This window comes from Podarcis pityusensis (genome assembly GCF_964106645.2).
Source record: "Podarcis pityusensis genome assembly, chromosome: 14".
Classification (NCBI taxonomy): domain Eukaryota; kingdom Metazoa; phylum Chordata; class Lepidosauria; order Squamata; family Lacertidae; genus Podarcis; species Podarcis pityusensis.
Window position 1 is genome coordinate 47,023,860 of NC_138039.1, and position 17,812 is coordinate 47,041,671.

Consider the following 17,812-nt stretch of genomic DNA (forward strand, 5'->3'; position numbering starts at 1 on the left):
CTGGACTAGATGGGCTCCCTTTTGGCCTGATCCAGCTGCAGAAGCCAGGTGCTCATTAGGTTCCGATGAAGCTCCTCTTAAAGGTAAAGGGTAAAGGGACCCTTTAGGTCCAGTTGTGACCGACTCTGGGGTTGCGGTGCTCATCTCGCTTTATTGGCCGAGGGAGCCAGCGTACAGCTTCTGGGTCATGTGGCCAGCATGACTAAGCCGCTTCTGGCGAACCAGAGCAGCGCATGGAAATGCTGTTTACCTTCCCACAGGAGTGGTACCTATTTATCTACTTGTACTTTGATGTGCTTTCGAACTGCTAGGTTTGCAGGAGCAGGGACCGAGCAACAGGAGCTCACCCCATTGCGGGGATTCGAACCGCCAACCTTCTGATCGGCCAGTCCTAGGCTTTGTGGTTTAACCCACAGCGCCACCCATGTCCCTTACCTCCTCTTACCTGTCCCCTTTTGCTGCAATATGATAGGGGGTGGCGGCAGAAAGTGCTCCTCCCACGTGTCCTGCGTGAAAGAAGGCTGAGGAGGAGGAGGAGGGTGCCTTTTGAGCCCAGTTTTTCTGGGACCTGTAGAGCCCAGGGCTCACTGTGTGAACTGGCACAGCTTGTGCTTATCTCCCCCAACCATCGCCCTCTTTGCAGCCAAAGAGCAGCCACTTTGGGATTGCCCTAGCAAGCAAGCATGTTGCAGGCATTCTGTGGGGAGAATGATATTTGGCTTCCTTTTAATACAGTTAAACTTCAGGATTGATTTCCTGCATTGTTTAACATCTGGGAGAAGTAGAGGGTGTGTATTGAACTCTGTTATTGCATAATTCATCACACATTGTAACGCGATGCCCTTCGCCCAAAGATGTTACACATGCTCATTAAGGTTAACAAAAACTGCCGTGACTACAGGATCATTATACTCTAATGCATGGTGCCAGAGTATCGTCTTGGCATCTAAAGCGCTCTTGCAATTCTCACACCCGAGGCGAATGGGAAATCATGCCTGACATTGGCCTGTGCAATGGCCAAGGGCTGCGTGTTCCCTTCCCCTTGATGGGGGAGGGGGCTCTGTGCCAACAGAGATGGGCTGTGCCAGCTGCAGAAGCTCCTTCCTAAAGAAACAGCCAAGGAGCAGGTTTCTTTCTTTAGTACTTGGCATCAGAGGCCTCAAGCCCAGGCATGCCCAATCACTTTGTGGTGCAGTGGAATGTCACAACAGCCCCTCTGGTTGGGTCTGTGTGGAATGCTTTGGCCCTCGGGGTGAGCCTGGGATGGAGTAGTTAGTCCTGCCTCTCTTCCTGTCATTTCTGCATCCATCTCTAAATATAAAATAGAAAGGCTCCCTGCTTCCCACTTCTCTTGCCTTACCCACAGTGGCCCCTTTCCCCACCACTCTGCCTCCCCCCCCCCTTTAGCTTCCTTTTCAAATGATTATGCTGCCTCCTCTCTGTCAAGTATAATTGTTTAACTGACACTGAAATGGAGAATGCCTGGATGTGTATTGCTAACATTCAGGATTTTCCATGGCAGCTCTCTGAGCTTTAACCAAGTTCATGATTAACTGAGAATGTTCTCTGCTCAGACACATGAGTGTTTAACCTTAGATCACATGAGTAAGGCATTCAGTTGCAAATCACCAACCTTAAGGGAGTTGTCAGTCTTTCTCTGATGCCACAGAGACAACAAAAGGATGTGGTAATGGCTCTCCAGGAGCTGCATAGCCTTAGGCAGGATGGAATGGGAAAAAGACACAGATTTATTTCTGGAAGAAGTAAAGTTTTTTCTTATAAGATGCTGAGCCTGTGCTGGACATGCGCAAAATATTGTATGCAACTATTTTTGATGTATCACTATGGTTTTTGTTCTGTTTCCAAGGAAGTTCTGCAAGTAAAGTTTTGAACAATACTTATGGGTCTGGACAATGTTTTATTCCAGAAGGAGTCACTTTTTATGCATCCAGTTGCTTCAAGCTGCACATTATTAATATCTGCAGTACTCTCTCATGACATCTCTAGATGCTAAAATAAATCCTTATTCTTCATCTGTTAGCAACTTCTGAAAAGCGGCTTGAGTTCCAAAGCTTTTTGGTTGCCTGAGCACTGCGAGTGATAAGCTGGAAGGCCCAGCTTCCAAGCTCCTAAGGATGTCTCTGTTTGTTCTAGAAGAATTTGTCTTGTGCTTTGAAAAGTCCATGCAAGCTGTGGGACACATCATCACATATTGTGGTTAAGGATCCCAAAAGCGAATCAAGCATTGCGAGAAGGAACCTTTCCTTCCTTTTATTTTATTTTTTTAATAAAGAAATGGGGAAGGAGCTTGTGCTGGCTCTGTCTTCTTCATCTTGCCCCCTCCTGAATGCGAGGAAGTGAAGAGGTCCTCATGATGCAATTCAGGAGGAGAAAGTAGCATGTGGTGGATTGAGGGAGCCGTCAGCCTCTGCGCTCCAATATAATTGCAAGGGGCAGGAATGCCTGTGGCTGGCAAAAGACCAAGCAGAAAATGATCTCTGTGCTGCAGGCTCTGTGTGTGTGTACACTGTGTGTGTGTGCATCAGTTTTTAAGACATAATAGTGGGAAATCAATACTACCACTGCTGGAATATCTTTCCCTTAAAAAACAAATGAACAGATTTGTGTGCAATGATTTGTGTCTGTGGCAAAATTCTAAATAACATGCTCAAAAATCAAATACGAGTGACCTGTCTGCCTGACTTTTCCTGAACCAGAGCATAAGCCCTAATTGTGGTGAGACTGAGCAGATTTCTCCTCCGCTGGTTTGTGTTCTCTTGAGTTCACCCACAATGTAATTGGGAAGCAAATACAGCAACAGCTGCATCTGGAGGGGCAGGAGCGCTGGCCCTGGGAACGGGCTCCGAGATAATAGGAGGAGACTCATTTCGACCAACACACGTCATTTACAGCTAATCAAAGAGTTGGCTTGAGCCCCAGCGACTCCTGCACAAGAATTAATCTTCAGTGAATTGTCACCCCATTGAAGATTCCAAGAGGCATTTTATGATTACAAGGAGTCAAGAGCCCAAGGAAAAGGGGTTTTCATTCTTGATGATGGAACCTTGGGAAGGCTTTTTTGCAATCTTGAGAAAGAAACCTGAATGTGGCATTCCACTTAGAGAGAAATGAACGACAAGCGCCATCACATCTTGTTTTTAAATGCTGTATGCAGAGCCACACAGATGGGATTGCATAGCCAAGTCCCCCTTTACAGCTCACTAAACTCCCCTTGTAAAGTAAAGGTAAAGGGACCCCTGACCATTAGGTCCAGTCATGACCGACTTTGGGGTTGCGGTGCTCATCTTGCTTTATTGGCTGAGGGAGCTGGCGTGCAGCTTCTGGGTCATGTGGCCAGCATGACCAAGCCACTTCTGGCAAACCAGAGCAGCACACAGAAATGCCGTTTATCTTCCCGCCGGAGCGGTACCTCTTTATCTACTTGCACTTTGGCATCCTTTCGAACTGCTAGGTTGGCAGGAGCAGGGACAGAGCGACGGGAGCTCACCCCGTCGCAGGGATTCAAACCGCAGACCTTCTGATCAGCAAGTCCTAGGCTCTGTGGTTTAACCCACAGCGCCACCCGCGTCCCAACTCCCCTTGTAGATGTTAGCAAATGGAGAGGTTCACCAAGGCAAAAGGCACTCTGCTGTCCTCTAGCAGAGCTAGAGGCTGCCCCATTTTATCCTCATAATAACAGCCCTGCAAAGGAGGTTAGCCTGCTCACTCACAGGGCTTCATATTCAGCCAGTCATTCATTCATGGACATATTTGTGCCCTGCCTTTTAGAAATAATGCGCATTTGCCTGTGTCTACCTTTGTGTCTCTTTTGGAAGGCATCTTCCCATGGCAAACACCTTGCACTGGGGATCTGGCTTGTGCAGCTGGAGCAGAGAATGTTAGGCAACGCAGCAAAACATCAGGTTTAAAACACTTTGCAAAGAATCCCTTATAACAGTGGTTCCCAGCTAGATAAGTACTGTGGACCCCCTCTTCCCCCTAAAAGAAGTCAACCCATGGACCCCTACTTTTGAAATTTTTGACATCTCTATGGTAGTTTTCATTATGTGAATGGTGCCATGGGTGGGTTGGGAACCACTGTCTTATAACATGGGCATGACAAGGAAGTTCTCTTGCATTAGCAACTTTGACCCCTCACTGTCCCTAACAGTGCAGGGTACTAGCTAGTCTCTTTGTGGCACTAAGTCATGTAGCTTGGAACAGCTTGTATCACTCCCATGAGGAAACTGCCTTGTGTGTTCTGCAAACCAGGGAATCTTAACTGCATTTCTGTGATAAAATTAAGCCTTAGTAAACCATTTACACAGAATTCTAAAAGTGTATGACATTTGCGCACAGTCTTATGAGTAGTGCAGATTTCTTAGGGTGGATACCAAAGAGATATTTCTTTAAAAATATCTCCTTCTTCCACTCTAAAACAATAATCAATTACCCTTATCCACCTGCACCATCTCATCTAAGTTCATTTTCAAGATGAAGTTTCTTCGTTGGATGGTGGCTGTCCAATTCTCTCTCTGTCCATCATGGACTACTTTAGAGCTGTTCCCAGATTGACAGCCTGAGAGTGAATCAATAATAATTATCAGGCTGCAACCGCTGTGAGCAGAATAATCCTGCCATGGGATAGTAAGACTGAGCACCACTACCACACTGGCTCACGGTTGCAGCTACCACATTCCATGTGTGCATTTCAGGGTCTCTGCCCAGCCCAGTTCCTGAAATCAGGCGATTAGTAGGAGGTGCACCCACTCCTCTGTCTGTCTGTCCATCCACCCCCCCAACAAAAACCTTTTAAATGGCGTGCCACTTTGGGTGATGGATGACAGATGGCATGCAGGCAGTGTTTCATTATATAAAAAGCTCTCTGCTGGTTGACACCAAATAAATCAGTGGGACAGAGAGCAGATAATCACAATGGAGAAGGCTTTGCCTTGTTTTTTTGCCTTCTGTGATGAAATGTGGGCGGGCAAAGGGGTCTTGTAGCCTGAAATGTGGCCTGGCTGTCCTTGTGTTTGCAACAGCAGCCCTCCAACTCCAAATTTGGATGTTGTTCTCTGCTGTACTCCTGGATTGGGCTAGAAGAAGAGTCCAGTGTGGTGTAGTGGTTAAGAGCAGCGGACTCATAATCTAGTGAACCGGGTTTGATTCCCGGCTCCTCCACATGCAGCTGCTGGGTGACCTTGGGCTAGTCACATTTCTCTGAAGTCTCTAAGCCTCATTTACCTCACAGAGTGTTTGTTGTGGGGGAGGAAGGGAAAGGAGATTGTTAGCCGCTTTGAGACAGACTCCTTAGGGTAGTGATAAAGCGGGATATCAAATCCAAACTCTTCTTCCAGCAGCTGGATCTCACCAAAGGGGGCCTAGCTAATTCAGCATCCCCATTCCTCACCATGGACTACCAGAAGCCCATTATAGGAAGCCCAGAGGTAGGTCATGCAGGTGACAGCCCTTTCCTGCTGTTGCTCCCCAGCATCTGGTCTTCAGAGGGTTGTTGCTGGTCCTGGTCTTGGAGGTAGAGCAACATCATAGTGACTCCTAGCCAATGATGGCCTTATTTGCCATAACTCTATCTAATCCCCCTTTAAAGTCATCTAAGGCTGCAACCCTATATAGTGGTACCTCGGTTTACGAACTTAATCCATTCCGGAAATCCGTTCTTAAACCGAAACTGTTCTTAAACCGAGGTGCAATTTCCCTAATGAGGCCTCCCACTGCTTGTGCTCTTCCACCATTTGGTTTTTGTTCTTAGACCGAGGTAAAGTTTGCAAACTGGGACATTATTTCCGGTTTTGCAGAGTTCGTAAACCGAATAGTTTGTAAACAGGGCTGTTCTAAAACTGAGGTACCACTGTACCTACATACCTAGAAGTAAGTAGACATGTTAAGATTTCATTGTAGGTTGGTGGTGAAAGTCACATATTGCAGTAGCAAATTCAATAGTCAAGGTAGGCACTGTGTACATATCTACTTTCTTTTGTCTTTCCTGAATCTTTCAAAAGTCAGCTTCACTAGAACTTCAGTTCTAGTGTCATCACACACACACACACACACACACACACACACACACACAAATCTCCCCAGCATGGAATCTATCTATCTTTTTTGTAGCTGCTGCACACTGGGTTCACATTTCTATTGCAATCCCACAGTTTCATTCCTGGGCAGTCAGTGCCTAACCAGCCCTCATGAGACTATATGTGGAATTAAGAATTTTTGCCCCAACATGCATAACATTAAACTTGTTTACACTGAGCGCTTATCCACATTTAGCTTTTGCCCCACTCTTTCCAGGCACAGGTCTGCACTTTGAAGCTCCTTGTCTGAGCAGTTTTTTTTTTTTTTTTGCCCTGGAGCTTTCCCCACAAAAACCTGATCTTTGGTGTTCAGTCGGAGCAAACATCAATTCGGGTGCTTGGACACAGAGCTTCAAATTGTGGACCATGCCTGGAAAGAGCAGAGGAAAGTTAAGTGTAGATAAGTCCTGAACTGTATTTGTGATTATACCACCATTTATCCAGTTTGGAGAGTTCCTTTTGTAATTTAACCACCTTAAACCATTTGGAATCATCAGCAACCCTGGCAGCCTCATTGCTCCCTTCTAATTCTAGATTATTTATGAAGAACTTAAAAAGCACAGGTCCCAATTCTGATCCTTGGCAGACTTCACTTTCTACATCCCTTGATTGTTTATTTATTTCTGCTCTTTAACCAGTAACTGCTCCATAGGAGGACCTTCCCTCTTATTCCATGACTGCTTAGCTTACTAAGTAGGTGAGCTACTTTGTCAAAAGCTTTTCAAGAGACTAAGTACACAGTATCAACTGGATCACCCCTACCCATATGCTTATTGGAACTCTCAAAGAACTCTAAAAGGTTAGGCAGACAGAGCATACCTTCGCAGAAGCCATATTGATTCTTCTTCAGCAACTCTGATCCTTTCCTAGGTTTGATAATTTTATCTTTAATGGTGCTTTCCACCAGTCCCCATCCCCCCAGCCAGTCTGTTTCATCAACTGCAGCTTCTCAGAATACTAAGGAGCAACGAGGCCTCTGTAGGACTGGAGCGGAGCCTCAGGAATGATCATGCTGATGGCCCTAAGAATTTTGCCATTCCACAGCGAGACAAGAGCCTCAACAAGATTACCTGCTCTATCCACTGAAAACTCCCCCAGAGCAGTCAGGAATCTATCAGATATTAACCTTCACAGTACTCTATCTAAGAAAGCTTTGGGCACGCATTTCCCAAGGAGAGGTGCTCAGGAAACCCCGTGCAAGAGATGACCAGTAAAGGCCACTTTCTACTCTACTCTGACAAGGTTCAGGAAATCTGGATTGCTTCCTGCAAAAAGGACTGCCATATTAGGAGGAGGAGTGAAACCATATGAGATTCTAGGGATTGAAAGCGCTTACAACAGATCATCACTTTCATTTGAAGGCAAATCAAACTTTCTTGCAGGTAGCTTTTATTCCCCTGCCCCCTCCTGCCCCCCGGAGCACCACATATTTTCCTGAATTCTTAAAGGAAACTATCTACTGCTGTTGAACATGTATAAACCAACTACTGCATCCTGTTTGGAGAGGGGGTGAAATGAAATGGGAGCAGGCAAAAGCCCAACAAGAGCACTGAGTGGATTAAAAGCGAGAATGATGGTTGGGAAGGGGCAGCGACAGAATCCATCACACACGGTTGGGCTCCATGTCATGTTGGAGAAAGAAAAATCACCCTGTTTACATTGAGATCAATCACAGCTTTTGCTCTTCTGCACAGCAGGCACATTCAGGCCTCCCCCCCCCCCAACCCCATTATTACCAAAGTACTTGGAAACATTTCTTGTGTTCTGGTATTAATAAACCTTGTCCGATTGCATCACTTGGACAACAGCAGAGTGGGCTATGTCCCAAAATATGGTTTATAAATAATTTCATGAACACACATCCTGCTGTTAAAAGCTGACACTAATTTCACAACTTCTTCTTTTCAAAAGCTCCACTAGTCTAAGGGGAGAGGAGAGATTTGACCAAAATCAGAGCAAGGCACCATGAAGCTTCTCAGGTCAAAACAGGGATCAGGATGCATAATCATAGCTGTCAACCTTCCCTTTTTTGGTGGGAAATTCCCTTATTCCAGCGCCGTTTCCCGCTGCTTCCCGCTGCTATCCGGGATTGTTAGATATCCTGCAGACTGTCCCCGGGACAGGTGAGGCTGCTGATCCCTTATTTTCAAGGCTGCTGATCCCTTATTTTCAAATCTGAAAGTTGACAGCTATGTGCATAATCCTAACTTCTAGTGATTCAGCTTCAAACTCAGTTGGTGGAGCATGAGACTCTTAATCTCAGGATCATGGGTTCAAGCCCCATGTTGGGCAAAAGATTCCTGCACTGCAGGGGGTTGGACTATATGCTTCTCGTGGCCCCTTCCAACTCGACAATTCTATGATTCTGATTTATGAAACAAAACAACACAAAGACCCCACCCCTAGACAAGCTCCTTTGTGGCTCACCTGGAGCTGTCCGTGGTGCTGCAACTGCAATGCCCACCTTGTTTCATGGAGCTGTCCGTGGTCCTGCAACTGCAATGCCCACCTTGCCTCATGGGCTGCGATGGGTCAGAACAAGACCTCCAAGTCTCTGGGGACAACCAGGTGCCCATCTAATGCCCACAGGACTGGGAAGAGCCTTTCAGGCAGAACCAGGCAGGCGGCAGCAGAAATTTGTAGCAGCAATATAGTTCAGCATCAGATGCAGCCACTCCGCCCCCCACAACACGCTGATCACAGCCTTTAATAGTTCAGCTGCAACACTGTTTCTCCAGGATTTGGTGTGTTCAGTGTAGGGTACAAACTTAATTGTGAATGAGTAGGTTGACATGGGGGTGGGGGCTTCATCTTAATGACCCACTGGAGTAGAGGCATAGTACCTCTCACCCTTGCCCCCAAGTAGCCATTCCTCTCCACCAAGCTGATTTTGCTTTAATGGAGCTGCATTGTTTTGTGTGGTGGTTGGATCACACTGGAAAAGGGAGAAATCCTCAGATCACTTACTGGGAGCACAGAAATACTTCCAGCTGCACGACAGGAAGCAACTCCCTTGCTGGGGGATACACCTCATTAGCACTGATGGATTATCTGGGATGCAAACTATGACCATCCACATAGTTGCTTCCTGTCATTTATTAATACCTCATTCAGGGAGGGAAGGATGCCCAAAGTCTCACCCCTGCAATTGTGTGGCTCCTGCACCATGAACCTTCTCTCCTGAATGTGGATTCCTTGACCAGTACAACCGCTCTTTTCCTGCAGGAACAGTTTGTGGGGAAACCACTATTATTCACTCCATTTGCTCCTAAAGAAAAGGACAGAAGCTGGTCCATTTGGAGAATATCAGCATTCATTCAAAAAGTTCTGAGATTAAAAGATGCTGAAATGCTGCTGCTGCTGCTGCTGTGAAATTAGTTCGCTGTCTAGGATGGCAAGGTTAATGTTGCTGCTGTTGCTAGGATATGCCACAATATCATTGCTGATCTTGATGGTTCGAATTGGTGCCTTAATTTCCCAGTGGCCTGAGCTGCTTGTGACTTCAGCCTCATTTCAGTTAATCACACTGTCATTCTGGCTGCAGGTTGCCTTTTGACATCTCCATCATCTCCATCAGCAAACCGAGCTGCTTCCATGGACAGCTCCATCCTCCCATAGGTGGTCTTGCCTGCAGCAGTAAGAGACCCAGGATGCTTTTTCAAGTGGTGCTGAGAAGGCCATTTTGCATCTCATTTATCCTGTGTCTTTCAGTTGAATGCAGTTCATAGTTTAATGGGGCACAGGAAACAGCCATTTTAAATTCAAACTATATGGATATTCTATTTCTATGAATCCCTGCTGATCTTCTTAAATGTCCCTATGGTTTTTGGTGACAGGTGCCCTTGGACTGAGTTTGGTGCAGATGTGGCAGGTCCACCTGCTGGGGATGTGTGGGAGGGGCTCCACCACCATGCCAGTATCCACCAGTATCCTAGAAGAAAAGCTTCTGGCTTGTTTGTTTTTAGAAAAGGTTATTTTAAACATTTTTTTCAGTTCATTATATATCACCCTCCAAAATTCTTTTACTATTTTACAGCTCCACCACATGTGGTAGAAGGTGCCCTCCTTTTCCTTACATTTACAGCACGTATTTGACCTTGCTTTGTACATTTTAGCTAATTTACTAGGGGTTAATTACCAGCGATACATCATTTTCATATAATTTTCTTTCAAAGTACAGCATGCTGTAAACTTTAAATCCCAGTTCCATAACCTTTCCCATGCTGCTTGTGTTTTGGTTTCCTACTTCAGCCCTACCAGGTAGAAATGGCTGAAAACAGCAATTAATCAATCAATTAGCTATTTCTAAGGATGGACACAATCTCTTGAGTTATGCTGCATCAACAGAATTATAGAAGTAATAGTCCTGCTGTATTCTGCCTTGGTCAGACCCCACTGTTTGGGAGGCAGTGAAAGGATACAATGACCCCCTGGCAGTGACAACTTGCCAGGCTACCCTTTTCAACAGGTGGCAAAATACGTTTTAGCCAAGCTAATAGTTAATTAGCTAATTAATTAGCTGGTTTTTTACCTCCCCCCCTGAAGACTGGCTGCCTTTTGCTGTTTTTTATAGCCCCCCCCCCACCATTCAGTTTTTTATTCATTACAGTTTTTATTCATTACATTCTACAAAGGGGAGAGATTGCACAGCACAAGACAGAATTCCAGCCCTGATAATCTGGCAGATTGGTAGGAAGAGACCATTCTGGTGCTCGAGAGTTTGATGCAAGATACAGGGTTGTGCCAGTAAGATTGGAGCTGCTTCTCTTTACAGGCTGAGCTTGGTCCTCCTCCAGTGTCCCCTTTTGGAGTTGTAGCTGATTTTATTGCCAGTTTTCATGCAGATCCATTGCGGGATGAGCCTGTTCTGCTTCTGCTTCTTAGTGAGAAACCACTTGATCTTGAACGTCTTGTGGGAAGACATACTCGAGCTCCACCAACTGCTCACCACAATGGCAACAAACGAAAAGAGCTGTTTTTTATAGTTTTGATTGACATTTTGTTTTTTTCTTTGAACTTAAAAATTGCTCTAATAAAATGCCAAGGTAAAAACAATAAACTGAGGGGGGGGGGAGGTCAAAGGGACCTTGTGGTGAAGACTTTCGGCAAGCAGACACAGAGCAGAGGGCCCATCACTCTGGCATGGTTTCCAACGGGGTGTGTGTGTGTGTGTGTGTGTGTGTGTGTGTGTGTATGTGTGTGTGTGTGAAGCCCGTCAGATTAGTGCCTTCCTTTCTCACACCTCTTCATCCCCCTCACTTTTGCTGCATGATTTACAACAGGAAGTGAGTGGCGTCATTAACCCCTGGGAACATTGTGAAATGGCTCCTAAAGTAGGATGACACTTTCAAATAATTAGATAATCATTATTAATTCATTTGTATTCATTTTAACAACTGTGATTGCAATCTGCTAATGTGACATTAGCAGGACGCTAAAATGTGTGTCTAAAGGAATTCTGAAGACAGTGAAAGATTGTGGGACCGGCAGGAGTAGATTCAAAGATGGGCTTTATTACTGATGTATAAAAATTATAAATGGCTTAATATGAAAAGAAATATCTAAGCGGTTGACATAAAATCCTCACCATCAATACACAGTCATATAAAAATACAACAATCAAATAAAACCTATTAAAAGCTTAATAAAAACAGGGGCGTCTTGTTCGTGTTCTCAGGCATCATTAACTGCAACTGATTGCAGAGAACAGGGCACTGGATGCCTCAACAGAGAGTGTATCAACAGCAGTATTCATGTTTTTCTAGGAAGGAAAAAGAGAGAAGAATGAAGCAAAGATGCAAGAAAGGGTTCCTTTCATTTGTCACACTTCCAGTACAGTTTTCCTAAGGAGAGCTCAGCTCAGTCATTGAAGCAAATGCAACAAGAAGAGCCCCACAGGAACTGAAGTTGTTGAAGCTGCTCCTTCCTTGTTCTCACTGGGAACACGGACTGCACCAGAAAGTTGAAAGGAAGGTTGGGGGGGGGGGGGAGAGAAAGGAAAAGTCAAGAGAGTCAAAGCACTCCATAATGCTTGGGAGCTGTTCAAAACCACATGATTAGAAGCTCCGCTGAAATGTTTGCCACAGATCAAGAAAAGTACCACCAGGGCTAAGAGGATGCCTTCCTTTAAAACAATGTGTGGATGAAGAAAACAAAAAGGAAAACAAACTTTGGCAAATAGGTAACTGGAAAAGCACCTTGCTAGAAACCTGAAGACCAACAACAAGAAGCTCTTCAGAGGCCTTAGTAACAAGAGACTGGCTAGGGAGGTGATTGGACTTTTAGATGACAGGGGAGGCAAAGGTTTGCTAAAGGGCATACAGGTGCTCAGAGGCACATTTGGAGAAGATGCTTGTGGTCTTCTCAGAGGCTTTGAGAATATGATGCTGGATAAGACAGACTTCAGCTGGCAAGTTGTTCTTACATGGAAGGCTTGTGAGCCTTCTGTGTGATGGCCTATTCGGAGCCAGAATTTCACATTTTTCTGGAACTATGGAATTGCTGTGAGGAACCTCTGCTGGCTGGAACCTTCATTTTGCTCCTTTGCAAGAGGATCTCTACGTGGGAGCTTTATGTTTGGTAGATTGGTCTAGATGGATGGGAGTTTGTAGTTCACCCAAATTGTATTTTACATGCTCAGATTTTCACCAAGCAAACCATAGGAGTTGATAGCCCTATATTGTCTCAATGATTTTCATATTATATCTGTTATCAGTGACATTCCTACAGGGCAGAAACCCTCCTGCCCCAGCATTCCATGATAAATGAGTAAGACGCAAGCTGTGATTGTGCATTAAACAAAACGAATGTAGTTGGGCATCTGGTTGCCTTGCAAGAATTTTAATCCCAGAATTGTCCAAGAAGATAGAAGCCTGCTCTAAGGAAGTCCTCCATGCCCTGCAGAGGACTCTTTCTCTCTCCCTCTCTCTCTGTATTTGCCTCAGATGTCTCCCGTTAAATAGCACCCAGCCTATAAAGGTCTCATTGGAGACTGAAGAAACATTAACTCATTAAGTCAATAATTCATGGATTCTTTTATCTAAAGTGGCAACATCACACCATCAATTCGCAAAACAGCCACTTCTCCAAAGTGTGTGTGATGATAATAATGGATTTTCTAACAATACACTCTTGGAACAAGGTCACTGAGCACAGGCACAGGCGGACACAGCAGGGATCTGACCTGGGTTGGCAAAACAAGCTTTCTTATTGAACCTAATTATGAACTATCAAGATAATGGCCCCACACTAAACTGTTTCCTGGGGGATTATTTAGAAATGTGTCAGCCTTTTTAGGCTTAAATATCTGCTGTAAAGATAGAGCAGAAGATGGGAGTACAGGACACATTACATCCTGACTACATCAGTGGAATTCCCAGCTCTCACACACAGCCTCTTGAGCTTAACTTGCCAACAATGGAGTTAAGATATATTAAGGAAACCTTCCTTAATGCCTCGTCATGAGCAGATAAAACCGGGAAACAAATTAACTGCTTGATCACAGGTACCTTCACCTCCCACCCATCCACTTCCAGCCCATCTCCCAGAACATCTTCTTCTGTGGTCCAACACAAGAGCCGTTGCAACCACATTGGTGGGGTGGGCAAGACGAGGTCCAAGGGAGAGGTTGCCAGTGTGCTGGTACCTCTTCATCACTGTTCTTGGAGCAGGAGCATGCAGAAGGGGGTGGACTGAGGCCACAAGGGCATTGTGATGCATTTATGGCCAGGATTGGGTGTAACAGTTATGAAGGGAGGAACCATGCAGATTGCTATGCATTCTGGAGGAGTCCTGCTTAGAAGAGAAATGAGGAGTTTGTGTCTGTGCTGGGTTGCATCTTTTGCAATGAGCTTCGAAAGGGTCTCCTCAGATGCATTTGCAGCAACACAAAATGGAATCCATAACGTCTGCTTGGTGTTACCTGAAGGAATTAGATGCATCTATGCCTCCTCTGTTTGGGTGGGGGTACTTCAATGGTTAAACCCACATGATCCTGCATGCACATTTACCTACATTCACCAGGAAGACTTAATCCCAGAAAACATTAGGAAGCATCAGGTTGTAAAGTTGCTACAAGAGTCAGGGTGCATTTACCTGAGAGCAAGCGCCACCATGGCAGAACCCAAGAAGTGCAAAGGTGTTGGTTCATGTCCTTTGTTTTACTCTTGCCTAGTTTAGAGTTGGGATGCGGGTGGCGCTGTGGTCTAAACCACTGAGCCTAGGGCTTGCCAATTGGAAGGTTGGCAATTCGAATCCCCGTGACAGAGTGAGTTCCCATTGTTCAGTCCCAGCTCCTGCCCACCTAGCACAGGGGTCAACAAACTTTTTCACCAGGGGGCCAGTCCACTGTCCCTCAGACCTTGTGGGGGGCAGGACTATATTTTGAAAAAATAATAATGAATGAATTCCTATGCCCCACAAATAACCCAGAAATGCATTTTAAATAAAAGCACACATTCTACTCATGTAAAAACACCAGGCAGGCCCCACAAATAACCCAGAGATGCATTTTAAATAAAAGGACACATTCTACTCATGTAAAAACATGCTGATTCCTGGACCATCCTCGGGCTGGATTTAGAAGGCGATTGGGCTGGATCTGGCCCCCAGCCTTAGTTTGCCTACCCATGACCTAGCAGTTCAAAAGCACATCAAGTGCAAGTAGATAAATAGGTACCCCTCTGATGGGAAGGTAAATGGGGTTTCTGTGCACTGCTCTGGTTCACCAAAAGTGGCTTAGTCATGCTGGCCACATGACCCGGAAGCTGTCTGCGGACAAATGCCGGCTCCTCGGCCTATAGAGCGAGATGAGCGCTGCAACCCCAGAGTCATCTGCAACTGGACCTAACGGTCAGAGGTACCTTTACCTTTAGTTTAGAGTCAAGTCTGAGCCTGTGCATCCCATTTCCCTGGCAAGCCCTGGTCCACACCCCTTACTGACTTTCACAGACCTGACTTTCTGGGCTACAGTCTTAGCAGTACCCCTCCTTCCTTCCTTCCCTTCCTCTCTCCCCCAGAGCCCCCTGTGCTTTGAAGGGAAGGTCCTCCCATGGTAGAGTTCTCCTCCAGCTTACTTGGCCTGGCTCCAGAAGGCTGGCTGGCTGCCATTTGCCCTGCGGCAGTCTCCTCCTCCACTCCAGCCGACCCTGCAGAGTGCCTGAGTGGTGCCCTCCGCCTGTGTGTTCACCTTCCTTCGCTTGGCCTGCCACACAATGTCACATTCCAGGTTTCCACATGAGAGCACAATGTGCATCCAAAACTTTAGACCTGGAAGCAAAGAAAGAGGAGAGCTGCCTCTTGACAACGATATGAGGGCGTTTGTTTATGAGCTGCTGATTCCACTCTGATCTCAGAAACAGCTTCTGTCATGAGGACACTTTCATTTACTGGTCCTTTCTCTGAAAGTTTGCAGACAATGACAATTTTACCACTGACAGATGTGTGATGTGTTTTAAGAATTTTGTCTGTTTTCTGCATCCTGGCCTCCTGCAATTTGTGATGATAGAAAGAGCCCAATGACCACATTCTCTGCTCATGGAAGTGAGTTAACTACAATCATGTAGAGACCTGGACACAAACTGCAAACAGAACTTTCTGAAACTGTGGATGGCATAGGATTCATTTCCACTGTTTGGAGTCCAGTAACAGAGACCATGGGGACGCGGGTGGTGCTGTGGTGTGAACCACTGAGCCTTGGGCTTGCCGATTGGAAGGTCGGCGGTTCGAATCCCCGTGATGGGGGGAGCTCCCATTGCTCTGTCATAGCTCCTGCCAACCTAGCAGTTTGAAAGCACCCCCAAAAGTGCAAGTAGATAAATAGGTACTGCTGTGGTGGGAAGGTAAACGGTGTTTCCGTGCGCTGCTCTGGTTTCTCCAGAAGTGGCTTAGTCATGCTGGCCATATGACCCGGAAAAACTGTCTGCAGACAAACGTCGGCTCCCTCAGCCTGTAAAGCGAGATGAGCGCCGCAACCCCAGAGTCATTCGCGACTGGACTTAACTTTCAGGGGTCCTTTATCTTTACCTTTAACAGGGACCATCAGCCAACCCCTCTGCAAGAGTTGGCTGACTGTAGGCAGATTCACATATCCAGTTACCAGCACTGTACTTCTGCAATTGAAACCCCCCTATTCCCCCTCAGCTCACAGTCCATTCAGCAGCCACACAGCCATCTGCCCACCCTCTGCAACCTTTGCAGAGGACAGAGGACAACCCACTGCTGAACCCTATATCCTGACTACAGCAGGTGAAAGAGACAAACATCTGGTGGCAGAAAGAGAGTGCCACCAGCACCAGCAGTTATGCAGAGGTTGGGGATCCCTTTGGTGCACAGAGACCTTCCACAGCCTGCCCTCTCAACCCCATCCACAGAGTCTATGTTACAAGTTCACATTACCTTTTAAAGCATTCCCTTATTTGGGAAAGGAGATATTGAGTCCCTTTCAAGATGTGCCAGTGACACCGGGTTGCCCCCCAATATTTGGGGGGGGGGGCTGGCCCGCCCACATCACGTTTGTGTGTGTGTGATGTCATGTGTGCATTGTGTGATGTCACACATGTTTCCCAATGCTGCATAGGCTAGTGAAGCATTCCGCTTGGCTGTGTCGGTCCCCACAGCATCTCTCAAGGCTGGTGTGACCTCACACCATGCATTCCAGTTCCTGCGGCATCTCCTGACACCATGCAGGCAGGTGCAGCCTTCCACGATGTTATGCCGGGCCCCCTCAATATGGGGGGTGGCCCTAGGCCTCCTTCAAACAAATCTTGAGAGGGCAGAAGACACCTTTGCCCCCTAGAGTTGGTGCGCCTGGGATCTGTTCACTGGTCTGGTCCTGCTAGCTAGGATAATGGGAGTTCATTCCAACAACAGCTAGAGACCCAAGTTTGAGAAACGCTGGTTTACATTCTGCAATATGGTGGTCTAGAAAAAAAACAGATGAGTCTGGGGGTGGGAAGCCCTGACTGATTTGCAGACACAAACAATGGGGAGCGATCTTTTGAAATGCAAACTCCTCCAAACTTTGTGATACAGTTCTCCAACCAAAGGCTGTGTGCAAAAGGACATATATTAGTGGAAACTGTGTGCAAAAGTGGTGCTGACTACATAAATTCTTCACATTAAGGGAAATTGCATACAAAATCACATGTATTAAAAGGAATGCACACACATGAATTTTCATGAGACCTTTCAAAAAACAGATTGATGCAGAACTCAAGACTACTTCCGGTCTCAAGAAATGGGCAGACTAATCAATGGCTGAACCCCCCTCTGTGCTTCTGGCTCAGCAGCACTTCAACGTGTGGAAATCTGAGTATTTTTTACAGAAATACGTGCTTGCATGAGGTTGTACTGCCTTAAATGAGACAAACAGAATGTTATTTGGTACACAAGAAAAGAGGTGAAGTCGCTTCACATACAGCTCCAAGAGGCCTCTATTAAAAAAAAAACACCCTAGCAATTTTGTGATGCTCTAAAGTGGCCCTGATGATTGCTGCCCTCCTGTTGACTGGAGCAGTTTGAACTTCATCTGACATTCCAAGCTAGTTTTCTAAGTCAATATTACCACTGAACGGCGCCCATTGATCAGCCAAGTGAAGCAGCAAGAAATGGATTTGAGCCTGAGGAAAAACCATCACTGGGGAAGCTGCAGATGGGGCTGAGCTGGGAGGAATCCCTTGCCCTGTGAATGGGGCCTGTTCCACAATGTTCCATAGGGT

The 17,812-nt window shown here is 46.1% G+C and overlaps 1 long non-coding RNA gene and 1 pseudogene across 2 annotated transcripts; both read right to left on the reverse strand.

Annotated features, from left to right (window-relative positions):
* Positions 1 to 2,383: 2,383 nt before the first annotated feature.
* Positions 2,384 to 16,628, reverse strand: LOC308463230. The gene is made up of 3 exons (XR_013979522.1): positions 16,491 to 16,628; positions 15,170 to 15,362; positions 2,384 to 2,469 (listed from the first exon to the last, which is right to left on the reverse strand). It is a non-coding gene; the product is annotated as an uncharacterized lncRNA (long non-coding RNA).
* LOC308463170 (large ribosomal subunit protein eL39 pseudogene) lies at positions 10,761 to 11,062 on the reverse strand (annotated as a pseudogene). The gene has a single exon. The product of its transcript is annotated as a large ribosomal subunit protein eL39 pseudogene (transcript).
* Positions 16,629 to 17,812: the final 1,184 nt, after the last annotated feature.